Consider the following 17,563-nt stretch of genomic DNA (forward strand, 5'->3'; position numbering starts at 1 on the left):
GGTTCCAGTCGTTCCAGACTGAGATGCAGTTTTATAAGAATAGGTCTCAGGGGAGAGAGCAGGGCATTCACTCTCTCTGTCCCTCTCTCTCTCTGTTTCACTCGTCCTCCCTCCTGCTCTCTCTCTATCCATCCCCCTCTCCACTTAGCTGTTGCCTAGATGGCTGACACTGGGCCGCTGGAGAGAGAGAGATGGAGCAAGAGAGAGGAGGGTGGGCAGGGCAGGGCAGCTGCTTAGAGAAGGGAAGGTAGCATGATAAAACAATGCCACCAGACACAACTCACACTAGGCTCAGAGGTCTTACAAATTTGATCCAAAAGGATTCTTCTTTCCAAGTGTCCTTATGGTGACTTATGTTGCTGACAAAAGGCCACTAAATAAGCACCTCTTCCTATCCTCATCCAATGACAACATCCACTGATTTAGTAGTAAGTCATTTTTATCCGCTCAAAATCCTTCCACTTTCTAATGGTATTGGGGAATCAAGCAGCTAAACTAAACCCAGTCGGCTGTAAACAATGAATCATTGTTTGTGTGAAGGCATCAGAAAATAGCCTCCACATAATAGAAATAAATCCACCAGAAGAAAAACTGCATGTTGTTGAAAGAGAAAGATGATCAATTACTGATCTGTTGACTATATATCTGTCTATCTTCACAAGACCACTAATCATGCAATTTCACACACCCATTAACATTACAATTATATGGTACGCAGAAAAAGACAGGAGATCAAAGATGCTGTTCAATCATTGTGAGAGAGAGTGAATGGGTGAAATAATATTATGCTATTTTAATAAACAACAGAGTGTCACATCTTGACATTTGACCCAAGTGGGCAGATCATCGTAATAAAGCAATTTATGGACTGGGCCTCTCTTGGGGATGGAAACTCCTGCTGTGCTGTGCGCCTATTTTCACAACTTCATCATTGTAATTATGCCCTACAAATACAGACTGAAACTACAGTTTGAACAGCTGAACACAGGCTTACGAATGGGGCCGGAGGAGATGGCTGCCGTTTTATGGGCTCCTAACAAATTGTGCTGTTGTGTGTATTTTCTCACATTATTTGTAACTTATTTTGTACATATTGTTTCTGCCACCATCTCTTATGACCTAAAAAAGCTTCTGGATATCAGAACAGCGATTACTCACCTCATACTGGACAAAAATTATTTATTTAACAAGTCTGACGCAAAGGATTTACTTCAGACAACGGACAAGGTTCAAATCCTCAGAGGGTTAAATACACAACATGTAAATACACAACATGTATGTATGTGTGGGAAGACAAGACAAAACAAATGGAAAATGAAAGGTGGATAGGCGATGGCTAGAAGACCAGTGACGTCGACTACCGAACGCCGCCCGAACAAGGAGAGGGACCGACCTCGGCGGAAGTCGTGACAATACCAGTCCTATTAGCCGATGTGCAATCATTAAATAATAAACTGGATAAACTCCGATCAAGACTATCCTACCAACGGGACATTAGAAACTGTAATATCTTATGTGGCTGAAAGATGACATGGATAACATACAGCTGGCTGGGTTTTCCGTGCATCGGCATGATGCAGCTGCCTCCCGTAAGACTAGTGGTGACGGTCTGTGTCTATTTGCCAATAACAGCTGGTGCACAAAATCTGATATTAATGAATTCTCAAGATTTTTCTCGCCTGAGGTAGAGTAAGTATCTCATGATAATCTATAGACCACACTATATATCTTTATTTTTCGAAGCTGTCTATTAACCACAAACCGATGCTGGCACTAAGACTGTACTCAACGAGCTGTATAAGGTCATAAGCAAACCAGAAAATGCTCATCCAGAGGCGGTGCTCGTAGCGGCCCGGGTACTTTAATGCAGGGGAGCTTAAATCCGTTTGACCTAATTTCTACCAGCATGTTACATGTGCATCCAGAGGAAAAACAACTCGAGACCACCTTTACTCCACACACAGAGACGCGTACAATGCTCTCCCTCGTCCTCCATTTACTAAATCTGACCATAACTCTATCCTCCTGATTCCTGCTTACAAGCAAAAACGAAAGCAGGAAGTACCAGTGACTCGCTCAATACGAAAGTGGTCAGATGACACAGATGCTAAGGTATAGGACTGTTTTGCGATCACAGACTGGAATATGTTCCGGGATTCTTCCGATGGCATTGAGGAGTACACCACATCAGTCACTGGCTTTATCAATAAATGCATCGATGCTGACTCCATAGTGACCGTACGTACATACCCCAACCAGAAGCCATGGATTACAGGCAACATCCGCACTGAGCTAAAGGGTAGAGCTGCCGATTTCAATGAGTGGGACTCTAACCCGGACGCTTATAGGAAATCCCGCTATGCCCTCCGACAAACCATCAAACAGGCAAAGCGTCAATACAGGACTAAGATTGAATCCTAAGGAACGCCGTTTGAGTCTTTGTGTGTCAAAAAAGATACACGTCAAATAACACAATTTGATGCGTCAAAGATCACAATTTGACACATCAAAGAACACAATTTGACATGTTAAATAAGCTTTTAATTTTACACGCCAAGGAACACAATTCAATTATAGAATGTTGTGTGTGTTGAATTTGCACGTGCTTGCCAAGCTCCACCACTATCAGTAGCACAGTCAAAGCTGTACAAAAAAGTCTGCAAACAAGCACACACCAGCCACAAACAATACCGCGTTGGTAATAAGATATTTGTTCAACCACTACTTCTGGGGTAGCTACCTAGCTTTAGCTTGGTACCTAGCTAGTACCAATACAACCAGCCTGAAAACAATGACCAGTAGAAACTGCAGTCATTTTCATTATTCTTAGCAAGGATTTAGGAATCCTTGTGAGTGAATATTAGCTAGGTAGCCACATGTTGTTCACCTATTGAAATTGAACTTCAGTTCATTAAAATAAATAGCTAGCCAACTACTTAACCCTGTTGTCATCTGGCTAATGAGGCTCGATCGGATTATGTGTTGTGAAGCTAGCCACAATAAGGATTAGGCACAATTGAAGGAATTTGCGGTTTGCCTTCAGGATTGGGGATCAATGAAATGGGGCATCAGTCTACTCAATACCCAATATATCTTTTCCCAATGCCCTCCTCAGGGTTATCAGACTCCAAAACATCCACGCAGTATTGTTTTTTCAATATCCACGCAGTATTGTTTTTTCAATATCCACGCAGTGGATATATAGAACAATCTATGTACTGTGTGTGCAGATGTAGAAGATTAGGGACTTTGTGTTTAGCCTTCAAAATAAAAGTATGTAATTGACAGTGATGCAAATGAATACAAATAGTAGAATTATCCCATAATTGAATAGGTCATAATGAACGAGGTTGGAACGTTGTTATTTAAAATCAACAAAAGACAATAATTTATTATTTTGACAAAAATCTGTTGAAATCACACTGTATTAGACTTTTGATTTGCATTGGGGGCATACTTCTTTCACTGTACAGCCTTACCTATGGATTGTGGATCAATGACATGGGGTATCAGACTACTCAGTGACACCCAGAGAACATTAGCATTGCATTGTACTCTTATTGCAGAACTCTGAAAGAACTGAATTGTGCCACATTTATTGTGAACCTACTATACTTCCTTTGGTCGCCTTTCCTTACAGTTCTCTGCTGCCAATGACTGGAATGAATGGCAAAAATCCTGTCCCTGACCGAGTCTGTAATACCAACATGTTTCAAGCAGACCACCATAGTCCCTGTGCCTAAGAACACCAAGGTAACCTGCCTAAATGACTACCTCCCCGTAGCACTCACGTCTGTAGCCATGGAGTGCTTTGAAAGGTATGTCATGGTTCAACACAAACCCAATATCACAGAAACCCTAGACACACTCCAATTTGCATACCGCCCCAACAAATCCACAGAGGATGCACTCCACACTGCCCTTTCCCACCTGGACAAAAGGAACACTTACGTGAGAATGCTGTTCATTGACTACAGCTCAGCGTTCAACACCATAATGCCCTCAAAGCTCATCACTAAGCTAAGGACCCTGGGACTAAACACCTCCCTCTGCAACTGGATCCTGGACTTTCTGACGGGCTGCCCCCAGGTGGTAAGGGTAGGTTGCAAAACATCTGCCACGCTGATCCTCACCCCCCCCCCCCATTTTTACACTGTTGCTACTCTCTGTTTATTATCAATGCATAGTCACTTTACCTCTACCTACATGTACATATTACCTCAACTAACCTGTGCCCTGTACATTGACTCTATACCGGTACCCCTGTATATAGCCTCATTTGTCATTTTATTTTTGCTCTTTAATTATTTTTTTATTTTTCAATGTTCTTTTTTTATACATTTTTTAAAATGTATTTATTGTTTACTTCAGTTTATTTAGTAAATACTTTCTTAACACTTATTTTTTCTTAAAACTGCAATATTGGTTAAGGGCTTGTAAGTAAGCATTTCACTGTAAGGTTGTATTTGGCACATGTGATAAATAAAATTTGATTTGATTTGAGTAAGGGACCCCAGCATCTCACAGGTATCATATATTGCCACAGAATTTCCCTGTCTGTCACATGGTACAGGAAACAGGAAGAGGTCATGATGCAGCATAAACCAGCCTAAACAAAACACAGCCCTCTATAGTCTATACAATGGCACAAAATCATTAATGTGTCTCCTTTAACACAGAGACTGACTGGGGGAAGTGGTCTGGAACCACAGTGACATTGTTGCGAATGAACCAATGTATATATCCTGGAAACAGCTCCATTACATGAAGGCTGTAGGGTATATTTGGAGATATTCTTGTCTTTCATTGTGAATCCTTTTCTTTTTAGATTTCTACCTCAAGATCTGGTGTGACCAGTTTGCTTTTGTGGTGTCTAACTATTCAGACAATTTTAAAAAGTCTGCACATAGTGTATATCATAACATTTAAGTACTTGGAGAAATAAAGGTGGTTACTTGTTATATACAGTATGACAGACAACAAGACAACAAGAAATGTGAATTATTATGATGATTATGATCCAAGGACATTTATGTAGGGGTTAATAAATGTTTCTTAAGGGATAAGTGGAAATAATATTTTTAAAGTTCTGCTGCAATATAGGGTGATCACAGTAAGATCCTACATCTGTAAACTGAACCCCCCCCCCCCCCCCCCCCCCTCTAGGAGAGGCCCTAGTAGTACAGAGTGGAAATCTTATATGTAATTAAAATTGTACTTCGTGTCAGAGAGATAGCTGAGCTAGCTGAGGCTTTGATGCCTGGGGGTTTGTTCAGAGGGCATTTTAGATTGCGATAGCCGGAGGTGCCTTGAAGATGTTTCTATTGATATTCCCTTTAACAAGCTAAATGTGCTGACAACTAAGACACCACAGAAAAGAAAAGCTGAGGATCTTGCGAACTGCTAGCCAAAACAGCTCAAACATAACCCCATTTTTACATGGCCTTGTGTTTTTTTTCTTCAGATTTATAGATGAGTATTATTTTTGTGAAAGTTAGGAGGGTCCTTCTTTCAAACCACTTGAAGGGTCCTTCTTTCAAACCACATGCACTCGCTCTAACACACACACACACCCACAAGTTTGTTGTACTATCCTTGTGGGAACCCCCAAAAAATGTCCCATTAAAATCCTATTTTCCTTAACCCCTAAACCCAAACCTAACCCTAACCCCAAACCCTAAGACTATATTTAACCGTAATTCCTAACCTTAATTCTAAACCAAACCCTAATTGTAACCCTAACCCAAATTGTAACCCTAAACCTAACCCCTAAGCCTAATTCTATCCCTAACCCTGATTGCAACCGTAACCCTAACCCCTAAGCCTGAAATAGCCTTGTTCCTTGTGGGGTCCAGCGAAATGGCCCCCACCTTGTTTTTTAAAACCAAACCACACGCACGCACGCTCGCTCGCGCGCGCGCGCACACACACACACACACACACACACACACACACACACACACACACACACACACACACACACACACACACACACACACACACACACACACACACACACACACACACACACACACACACACACACACGTAATTGTGAAGTTATAAAACAATGTGCCTTTTAATCTTGTGTGTACTGTGTACATGTGACTGTGTGTGCGTGCGTCTCCGCATCCCCTTCTCCACCAGCGTGACTTTACAAGGAATGCTAAATCAAAGCCTGTGGTTCAGATTTACCTGAATTGGACTCAAACTGTAGAGCAGAGTAGAGCATCATAGTTTCCCAACTGTAGTACAGTGCAGACCTGGGTTCAAATACCATTTGAAATCTTTCATAGTACTTTGAGCATTTGCTTGAGCCTACATAGAGTTTTGTGACTTTGTCACTATTCTATGGGTTCCATTGCACCAGGCAAACTCAATCAAGCATTGCTAATGTCTTTGAAATTATTTTAAATAGTATGTGAACCCAGAACTGGTGTGATGCACCCTGGCAGTGCTGACAGGCTTAACCGCCCAACAAAGCACCTGCCCGCTCGCTTTGCTTGCCCCTTCTCACACAGGAAACCTGCCTCTGTACCAACAACAACCAGCCCCAGCAGGACCATTTAGCACCTCCTGAGTAAGCCATGCTAACATCTCACAACCAATCATTTTACAGGGAACTCAAGGAAGGCACTTTTTCATTATTTGTCTGATGAGATGCCTAGTACCTTCTGTAGCTTAGGCAAAATATTCCACTGCTGTTTCATGTTTTTCTTTTCATTATACTGTACCTTATTTCTTTAGTCTAAAACATTGGGGGGGTCACACTATGGATCATTTAGCTATTTTATTTAGAATTCAGGTATCGCAAAAATATATTTCAAAAATGGTTTGGTAAAATATTGATTTTGGCCTTTACTACTAAAGTCCATAGAAACGCATTGCAAAACACATTAATAAATGGCAAAAAGTGCAGTCAAAAAATAAATAATAAGAAAGGTTTTGAAGTGTCTGTACTAAATCTAAGAGATATAAAAAGAAAATCTGGAAATATTTTTGATTTTGACACATATTTAATCCACTTCTTTGGGGTAGACAACACTACCTTCGTACTTCCATTCTATTTTATCTTGGTACCGGTTACCTTCAGACGAGTCCCTTGACACTTGTGGGGGTCGTAGAGCAAAACGGAGAACAAATTAAATCAAATGTTATTATTCACATACATCAGGTGTAGACCTTACAGTGAAACACTTACTTACGAGCCCTCAACCAATAATGCAGTTTCAAAAATACAGACAAGAATAATAGATAAAAGTAACAAGTAATTAAAGAGCAGGAGTAAAACAACAATAGCGAGACTATATACAAGGGGTACAGTCAATGTGCGGGGGCACCAGTTAGTTAAGGTAGTATGTACATGTAGGTAGAGTTATTGAAGTGACTATGCATAGATGACAACAACAGAGAGTAGCAGAGGTGTAAAGAGGGGGTGGGGGGGGGGGGGGGGCATTTGATTAGATGTTCAGGAGTGTTATGGCTTGGGGGTAGAAGCTGTTTAGAAGCCTCTTGGACCTAGACTTGGCGCTCCGGTACCACTTGCCATGCGGTAGCAGAGATAAAAGTCTATGATTAGGGTGGCTGGAGTCTTTGATAATAATTTGGGCCTTCCTCTGACAATGCCTGGTATAGAGGTCCTGGATGTCAGGAAGCTTGGCCCCAGTGAGATACAGGGCCATTTGCACTACCCTCTGTAGTGCCTTGCGGTCAAGGCCGAGCAGTTGCCATACCAGGCAGAGAATAATTGTCACAGAACACCATTGTGTAGGTCGATCCGTTCGGACACTAAAGATGTTTTTGTTAGAAGACCGATGTCCTGGATGTCTCACCGGCGGATGCGGTGGTGTCCAATGCAAAAAGAATCTGACATCTCTTCAACTGACGGATGACGGATGAGGATTTTTTGTTAGTCATGTAACTTAGATTGACACACCGGTGCATCAATTGACTCTAGAGGGTTATTAAGTGATGTGACTGGAGATGTATTATTTCTATTTAACCTTTATTTAACTAGACAAGTCAGTAAGAACACATTTTTATTTAACCTTTATTTAACTAGACAAGTCAGTAAGAACACATTTTTATTTAACCTTTATTTAACTAGACAAGTCAGTAAGAACACATTTTTATTTAACCTTTATTTAACTAGACAAGTCAGTAAGAACACATTTTTATTTAACCTTTATTTAACTAGACAAGTCAGTAAGAACACATTTCTATTTAACCTTTATTTAACTAGACAAGTCAGTAAGAACACATTTCTATTTAACCTTTATTTAACTAGACAAGTCAGTAAGAACACATTTTTATTTAACCTTTATTTAACTAGACAAGTCAGTAAGAACACATTTTTATTTAACCTTTATTTAACTAGACAAGTCAGTAAGAACACATTTTTATTTAACCTTTATTTAACTAGACAAGTCAGTAAGAACACATTTTTATTTAACCTTTATTTAACTAGACAAGTCAGTAAGAACACATTTTTATTTAACCTTTATTTAACTAGACAAGTCAGTAAGAACACATTTTTATTTAACCTTTATTTAACTAGACAAGTCAGTAAGAACACATTTTTATTTAACCTTTATTTAACTAGACAAGTCAGTAAGAACACATTTTTATTTAACCTTTATTTAACTAGACAAATCAGTAAGAACACATTTTTATTTAACCTTTATTTAACTAGACAAGTCAGTAAGAACACATTTTTATTTAACCTTTATTTAACTAGACAAGTCAGTAAGAACACATTTTTATTTAACCTTTATTTAACTAGACAAGTCAGTAAGAACACATTTTTATTTAACCTTTATTTAACTAGACAAGTCAGTAAGAACACATTTTTATTTAACCTTTATTTAACTAGACAAGTCAGTAAGAACACATTTTTATTTAACCTTTATTTAACTAGACAAGTCAGTAAGAACACATTTTTATTTAACCTTTATTTAACTAGACAAGTCAGTAAGAACACATTTTTATTTAACCTTTATTTAACTAGACAAATCAGTAAGAACACATTTTTATTTAACCTTTATTTAACTAGACAAGTCAGTAAGAACACATTTTTATTTAACCTTTATTTAACTAGACAAGTCAGTAAGAACACATTTTTATTTAACCTTTATTTAACTAGACAAGTCAGTAAGAACACATTTTTATTTAACCTTTATTTAACTAGACAAGTCAGTAAGAACACATTTTTATTTAACCTTTATTTAACTAGACAAGTCAGTAAGAACACATTTTTATTTACAATGACAGCCTACACCGGCCAAACCCGGACAACGCTGGGCCAATTGTGCACCGCCCTATGGGACTCCCAATCACGGCCGGATGTGATACAGCCTAGATTTGAACCAGGGACTGTAGTGATGCCTCTTGCACTGAGATGCAGTGCCTTAGATCGCTGCGCCACTCGGGAGCAAAGAGGAACATATTCAACAGCTGTATGATGTAAAGAAGAAATATTTTTTAATTAGTCCATTTCTTTACTCACCCACATTTTCACTGAAGCTAAAGAGGTCTGCCCCCGTGGCACCCGGACCATAGGTGTCACAGTATAATCCACCTGTAATTATTCACAATATGCTCTTATGCAAATCAGCATCTGTTGTTCAATAACCCTCCCTCTGTCTAAGTGACTCCACTCCACTTGGAGTTTATTAAGACATGCCATAAAGCAAGCTTTGATGAATACACATTACTGAAACGGATCACTATTTAATATATTATATAGCATATGTCCAATACACTGTAATAACTAATTCATTAATGAATTAAATCTGCATCAGCAAGGTCTTTTCCTTCTACAGTATAAGTGTTGCATCTAAATGGAGACTTGTGCTGCTTAATGGGTTATGTCTATTGCTGTTCATGCAGGCTCCATGTGAAAGCAGAGAGGACCCATCAGTTTGAGCTCAGTGAGCTGTAGAGAAGGTTAGAAAAGACTGTGTCTGACCAATGACCCCCCCCCCAACCCAAAATTACAAACATGTACAATCCCCTCAGTCATTCTCCCCATAGGGATGGAAAGAGGAGACACTTACTAGACCCTTTTAGAGTAATTTAAGAACAGTGCTAAACCCCTACCAATATCTGTGCTTTTAGCACCAGCAGTGTGTCAAAACCCTCCATTTTAGGTGGGAAAGCATTCTCACACATCACATCAACCTGGGTAGGGGTGCAAGGCAGAAACAGCTGGACTGACACTGGCATTATCACTAGTAGAAGTTCTGTCCGTCCCTGTGGTTGGGGTTGCTCATTCCCCTGGATAGGTGAGCTGTTATACAGTACAATGTAAAATATTTCCTGTAAAATGTACAGTCATTTATTGGTAGCAGTTGGCCAGTAAGTTACTGTAATTTATTTTACAGTACAGCTAAGGTAATACATTTTACAGTTATCCATTTTAAGGTAACATAAATGTTACTGAAATCAAATTTACAGTGCATTACTGGAATTGCCCATGCAGCGACAAATTACCCAGTGTTCTTTGCAAGTTTTAATTTTGACATTTTTGGTCATTTAGAATTTTAGCTTGTCCTTAGCATTCAGCACCTTCAACCAAGGTTGTTAAAAAAAACTGCATAAGCAAGTCAAAAGTTTCTGTAACTGTTACTGAAAGTGCGGTACACTGTGGCTTAAGTACCCGAATCCACTAACTTGGGGTGTAGTGTATCTCTGACTCTCTGACTAGTGCCAATACAATACTGAGATAATGTAAATTGATGGCAGAACAATGAAACACAGTACCATAGAGTATGGGCCCAATTCAATCAGATCAGCTTTAGCCCACATCTGCAAAGCGGTTGTTTTGGCGATGTCTATCGGAGGTGGAACTGCATTAGAACTGTCAAATGCACAAGCAGCCCTGTACGGTAGGCTACACTGCCATTGGATGGACCGAGTCACATTAGTAATAGTCCCATACAGTTTCTACACCTCAATTAGGCTGACATAAATCCTAATGATTTAGTTTAATGATTTTAATGATTTCAATAGACTATTCAGCCTACTCACACTTTCTCATTCTGAACTTCTAACACGAGTGGGAGGGGTGTAGCTTCGTGACAACCACATGAGCAGCCGCTCACCGATTTGACAGTTATTAACCTCTGACACCACCAAAACACCAGCAGTGTCGAATATCACTGGGTAACACTTGATTTGATTGAATCCTGGCCTAAAAAAAAAAAGTTAAATTGTAAGAAAATAATTTATACAGTATTTTACTGCAATTCCAAGTGATTCGAGCAAGCTGGTTGGCTGTAGGCATTTCCATATTACAGCATATTAATGAGTACTAGGTATGTTATGTCATCTGCATTACTAGAGGCCTAAACAAAGGCTTCCCAACTGGCCGTGATTACAGGTCCAAAAACTCAGTATGGTCCTGTATTCTGAATTACAATAAATTACTGGCAGTAACTGCCAAAATCCTTAAATTACAGTATATTACCTTATTTTGTGTGCGTACATCATTCTCACTCAGGGGTGCAACAAATATAGCCTCTTACAAGGCACACCTTAAAATATGTAAATGAACCAGAGACTCTTTCACTGCCCACAACATTTTCCCACAATGCACCATTATTAATTCTGTAAAACACAGTTACGGTGTTTTACTTTGCATTCTACAGTGTGATGTATAACAAATGTACAGAATTTTACTGTGAATTATACGGTAATTAACTGTATACAGTATTATACTGTTAATTAATACAGTAAGTTACTAATACAATTACAAAGCGGCTAACAGTGTAGCTATTCGCACTGATTCTCCTCTTAAAAAACATAAACTCAGCAAAAAAAGAAATGTCCTCTCACTGTCAACTGTGTTCATTTTCAGCAAACTTAACATGTGTAAATATTTGTATGAACATAACAAGATTCAACAACTGAGACATGAACTGAACAAGTTCCACAGACATGTGACTAACAGAAATGTAATAATGTGTCCCTGAACAAAGGGGAGGTCAAAATATAAAGTAACAGTCAATATCTGGTGTGGCCACCAGCTGCATTAAGTACTGCAGTGCATCTCCTCCTCATGGACTGCACCAGATTTGTCAGTTCTTGCTGTGAGATGTTACCGCACTCTTCCACCAAGGCACCTGCAAGTTCCTGGACATTTCTGGGGGAATGGCCCTGGCCTTGAGCCGTCCGATCCAACAGGTCCCAGACGTGCTCAATGGGATTGAGATACGGACTCTTCGCTGGCCATGGCAGAACACTGATATTCCTGTCTTGCAAGAAATCATGCAGAGAACGAGCAGTATGGCTGGTGGCATTGTCATGCTGGAGGGTTATGTCAGGATAAGCCTGCAGGAAGGGTACCACATGAGGGAGGAGGATGTCTTCCCTGTAACACACAGCGTTCAGATTGCCTGCAATGACATCAAGCTCAGTCCGATGATGCTGTGACACACCAGCACCAGACCATGTCGGACCCTCCACCTCCAAATCGATCCCACACCAGAGTACAGGCCTCGGTGTAATGCTCATTCCTTCGACGATAAACGCGAATCCGACCATCACCCCTGGTGAGACAAAACCGCGACTCGGCAGTGAAGAGCACTTTTTGCCAGTCCTGTCTGGTCCAGCGACGGTGGGTTTGTGCCCATAGACGACGTTGTTGCCGGTGATGTCTGGTGAGGACCTGCCTTACAAGAGGCCTTCAAGCCCTCAGTCCAGCCTCTCTCAGCCTATTGCGGACAGTGTGAGCACTGATGGAGAGATTGTGCATTCCTGGTGTAACTCGGGCAGTTGTTGTTTTTTACGAATTATCTTTGAAAGACAGGGTCCTGAAAAAGGGTTGTTTCTTTTTTATCATGTTTATCATGTTGTGCATATGAATAAGTTTGTTATCAAACACATGAACTGAACATTTTCAACCAACCAATCTTTTTTATTTTTTATAAATCCCCCATGATTGTTAATACTACGCATTTCAGCCGCTAATCATAGGCCAGTTTGATTTGATGGTCAGGCCAGTTTGATGGTCAGGCCAGTTGTTGCAGAGGGAACGTGATTCCAAGGGCCGGAGAGTAGGCCAGTCCCTGTTTAAAGGGTTAAGTCCTACCCCCATTTATTCTGCTGACAGCTGACTCTAGAACAGAAACCGTTGCGTCCTCTGAGACCTTGTTCAAACAGTGTACTTAGGGAACAGATCAAGCCAGCCCAACTCTCTCCCAAGATCTTCTGGATATCCAGTGATAAAGATGTCTTCCGCAGATCTCTTTAGCCAATGGTGGATAGGGCAGAGGAGTGTGGTGGGTGGAGACATGTAATAAGACTAAGACATATAATATGTGCACATGACTGGTAGATTAAGCGTCCAAGTATGTTAGACACAAGCACTAATGTAGAAATGTGGTTCAGCTTGCTGGGAGTCTATATTCTATTCTTGACACCCATAGATTTGGAAACATTTATTGAATCTTCCCCAGAATCAAGCCAAGCTTCTTAACTGGGAGGATTGTCATACAGACGTGAACCAACTGTGTGGCAGAAAGAATGTGAGGAATGTTCTGTTAGAGAGAGAGAGCATGTACTGTACACAGCACAAACATGCACACTTATGGCTTAATACTATAGTTTGAATCAGCCAACAAATATGAGTGATTATGTGATCTGGCAGCAATACATACAAGAGCCCGTATCCACAGTCTCAGAGTAAGAATGCTGATCTAGAATCTTTCCATATAAACTTATTGTCACGCCCTGACCTTAGAGAGCCGTTTTATTTCTCTATTTGGTTTGGTCAGGGTATGATGTGGGGTGGGCATTCTATGTTTTGTTTTCTATGTTTCTTTATTTCTATGTTTTGGCCGGGTATGGTTCTCAATCAGGGACAGCTGTCTATCGTTGTCTCTCTCTACTTAGGTAGCCCTTTTTCCCTCGTTTCAGTGTGGGTAATTATCTTTGTTAGTGGCACTAATGCTCTGTTACGGTTCACGGTCGTTTTGTTGGTGACATTCTAATAAAGGTCAAATGTACGTTCACCACATTGCACCTTGGTCTCCTTCCGACGACGGCCGAGACACTTATCCGTTATGATATAAACGGCCAAACTGATCCTAGATCAGCACTCCTGCTCTTAGAGGCTTTGTTGACTTACTGTCTGAAAAACCTGCTCTCTCAGTCTGAATATTTTAAAAAAAAAGCCTGCTTTGTGTATCAGAATTAAACACCCCACTGTGGTATTCCATTTTTCTCCGTCGAGCCACACCACAAGCCTTTTTGAAAGCACAGTTCCAGGAGCCAGAGTCCCCACTTGTTTAAGCCATTAGCGATCCAGAGACAGCGAGACATTTACTGAAAAATAAACAACAACAAACAAAAGAGAGCGGGGGAACAAAAAAATTAGCTCATGACATGAATTAACTGCAAGTCACAATTTCAAACAGATGTGTGTTTGGTTGGACTTGGCCCGGCCAGGCGGCTCGTGTCCCTTAAATATAGTAATTTAATTTGACAAACAAGTAGTGAGTGTGGGATGGGCTGTGGGCCAATGGGACCATTCAGAGAGCATTCTAATGACCCTGGGGGTCAGGGGTTGTTGGAGTAAAAGCAGATCAGAGTGAGGCCGGCGGCCAGGACAAGGCCCATAAATCCACCCAGCTCAGCTCCCCTCTCTCTCAGAGGAAGCCATCTTTTAGTTTACCATTAGAATTATATCACAAGCCTCACATTGTGCTACAGCCAGGGCCAGGGTCAGGGAACCTAGCACCATGTGTAACCCAGAGGTTATAATTCAAAGAGGGGACAGTGGATTGGAGGGTGAGAGGGAAGGGTCAATGAGGTAATGTATTTTAGGAGCGTTGTGGTGCTGGCTGACTGAAGGGTTGTGGGAAACTGGCTTGGACTTTATTGGGATTTACAACTGAGAGAACATTGGACTTGGTAATGGTGGAAACAGCATGATTTGGAAAATGCAATGTGAGTAATTACTATACAAATGCTATGGGGGAGTCGGGTAAGTCGTGCCAAATGGTTAGTTGAGCCACCCCTTGTTTCTAGGTAACCATACACAAAGTTACCAAATATTTAGGAAGAGGTGATAATTTTATGGAGTCTGTGAAGGAAGGGGGGGTGTCAATGTAAATAGTCCGGGTGGCCATTTGATAAATTTTTCAGAAGTCTTGTGACTTGGGGGTAGAAGCTGTTAAGGAGCCTTTTGGTCCTAGACTTGGTACTCCGGTACCGCTTGCTGTGCGGTAGCAGAGAGAACAGTCTATGACTTGGGTGACGGGAGTCTTTGAAAAAATGTTGGGCTCTGAAACCGACTGGTGTATAGGTCCTGGATGTAAGGAAGCTTGGCCCCAGTGATATCCTGAGTTGTACGCACTACCCTCTGTAGCGATTTAAGGTCAGATGCCGAGCAGTTGCCATACCAGGCAGTGATGCATCCAGTTAGGATGCTCTCGATGGTGCAGCTGTAGGACGTTTTGAGGATCTGGGGAACCATGCCAAATCTTTTCAGTCTCCTGAGGGGGAAAGGTGTTGTCGTGCCCTCTTCACAAATGTCTTGGTGTGTTTGGGCCATGATAGTTCATTGGTGATGTGGACAGCAAGGAACTTGAAACTCTTGACCCGCTCCACTTCAGCCCCGTCGATGTTAACGGGGGCCTGTTCGGCCTTCCTTTTCCTATAGTCCACGATCAGCTCCTTTGTCTTGCTTACATTGAGGGAGAGGTTGTTATCCTGGCACCACACTGCCAGGTCTCTGACCTCCTCCCTGTAGGCTGTCTCATCGTTGTCCGTGATCAGGCCTACCACTGTTATGTCGTCAGCAAACGTATTGATGGTGTTAGAGTCGTGCTTGGCCATGCAGTCGTGGGTGAACAGGGAGTACAGTAGGGGACTAAGCACGTACCCCTGAGGGGCCCCGTGTTGAGTATCAGCGTGGAAAATGTGTTGTTGCCTACCCTTACCACCTGTAAGGAAGATGTTTAGTACCAGGGTCCATAGCTTAGTGATGAGCTTTGTGGGTACTTTGGTGTTGAACGCTGAGCTGTAGTCAATGAACAGCATTCTCACATAGGTGTTCCTTTTGTACAGGTGGGAAAGGGAAGTGTGGAGTGTGATTGAGATTGTATCATCTGTGGATCTGTTGGGGCGGTATGTGAATTGGAGTGGGTCTAGGGTTTCTGGCATGATGGTGTTGATGTGAGCCATGACCAGCCTTTCAAAGCACTTCATGGCTACCAACGTGAGTGATACAGTGCGGTAACCATTTAGGCTGGTTACCTTTGCTTTCTTGGGCACAGGGACTATGGCGGTCTGTTTGAAATGTGTAGGTATTACAGACTCAGTCAGGGAGAGGTTGAAAATGTCAGTGAAGCCACTTGCCAGTTGGTCCGCGCATGCTTTGAGTAAACGTCCTGGTAATCCGTCTGGCCCTGCGGCTTTGTGACTGTTGACCTGTTTAAAGGTCTTGCTCACATCGGCTACGGAGAGCGTGATCACACAGTTGTCCGGAACAGCTTGTGCTCTCATGCATGCTTCAGTGTTGCTTGCTTCGAAGCGAGCATAAAATACATTTAGCTCGTCTGGAAAGCTTGCGTCACTGGGCAGTTCATGGCTGGGTTTCCCTTTGTAGTCCGTAATAGTTTTCAAGCCCTGCCACATCCGACGAGCGTAGTAGTAGGATTCAATCTTATTCCTGTATTGACGCTTTGCCTGTTTGATGGTTCGTCTGAGGGCATAGCTAAATTTCATATAAGCGTCCGGATTAGTGTTCCGCACCTTCAAAGCGGCAACTCTAGCCTTTAGCTCATTGAGGATGTTGCTTGTAATCCATGGCTTCTGTTTGGGATACGTACGTATGGTCACTGTGGGGATGACGTCATCGATGCGCCTCATTGGACCCACCTGAACTCCATTATTATTTGATTGCCTCCCCTTTATCTGTCTGTTTCCTCTGTTTCATCCCCGTGTCAGCATTGATGCCATTTATTTGTCCCCTGTTCTGTCTTGTTTTATGTCCGTTATTCATGAAATGTTCTCCCTGTACCTGCTTCCTGTCTCCAGCGTTGATCCTTACAGAATGCTGACACCAAAATTGGAAGCATCAGGGAGGCCTGGGTTTTTGTTGGTGACGTCGGGTCCGGGTGCCATTGTTGATGGAACCCAGGGGTGCCTAACCTAGCTCGACGGGCTTCCACGTCCTAGCTGGCTCGAGAGGTTTTTCTTGCCCAGGTGGGCTCGGCAGGAGCCTACCCCACGTCATGCTTCAGCTGGGCCATCAGGATCTCACGCATCAGCCGGTTCATCAGGCTCCCACGTCTCAGCGGGATCATCGGGCTTCTACTCCCCAGCCAGCTTGTCCATCGCCAATATCAGCTATGTTTTTTAGCAGTGTTAAGATGTTGGGACTGCTGTTGGGACAGCTTTATGGAGGCCCTAATAGTTTGTGGGCATCGTTTGTCACCGTTATATTATGCAATTAATGTATTGTTTAGTGTTGTGTTGTGCAGTGGCTTTACTGGCATGCATTCCCCTTTTTTTACGTTTTGTCCCTACTAAGATTTGATGCTAAAATTGCCACTGTC

This window comes from Oncorhynchus clarkii, chromosome 22 (assembly GCF_045791955.1).
Source record: "Oncorhynchus clarkii lewisi isolate Uvic-CL-2024 chromosome 22, UVic_Ocla_1.0, whole genome shotgun sequence".
NCBI lineage: Eukaryota > Metazoa > Chordata > Actinopteri > Salmoniformes > Salmonidae > Oncorhynchus > Oncorhynchus clarkii.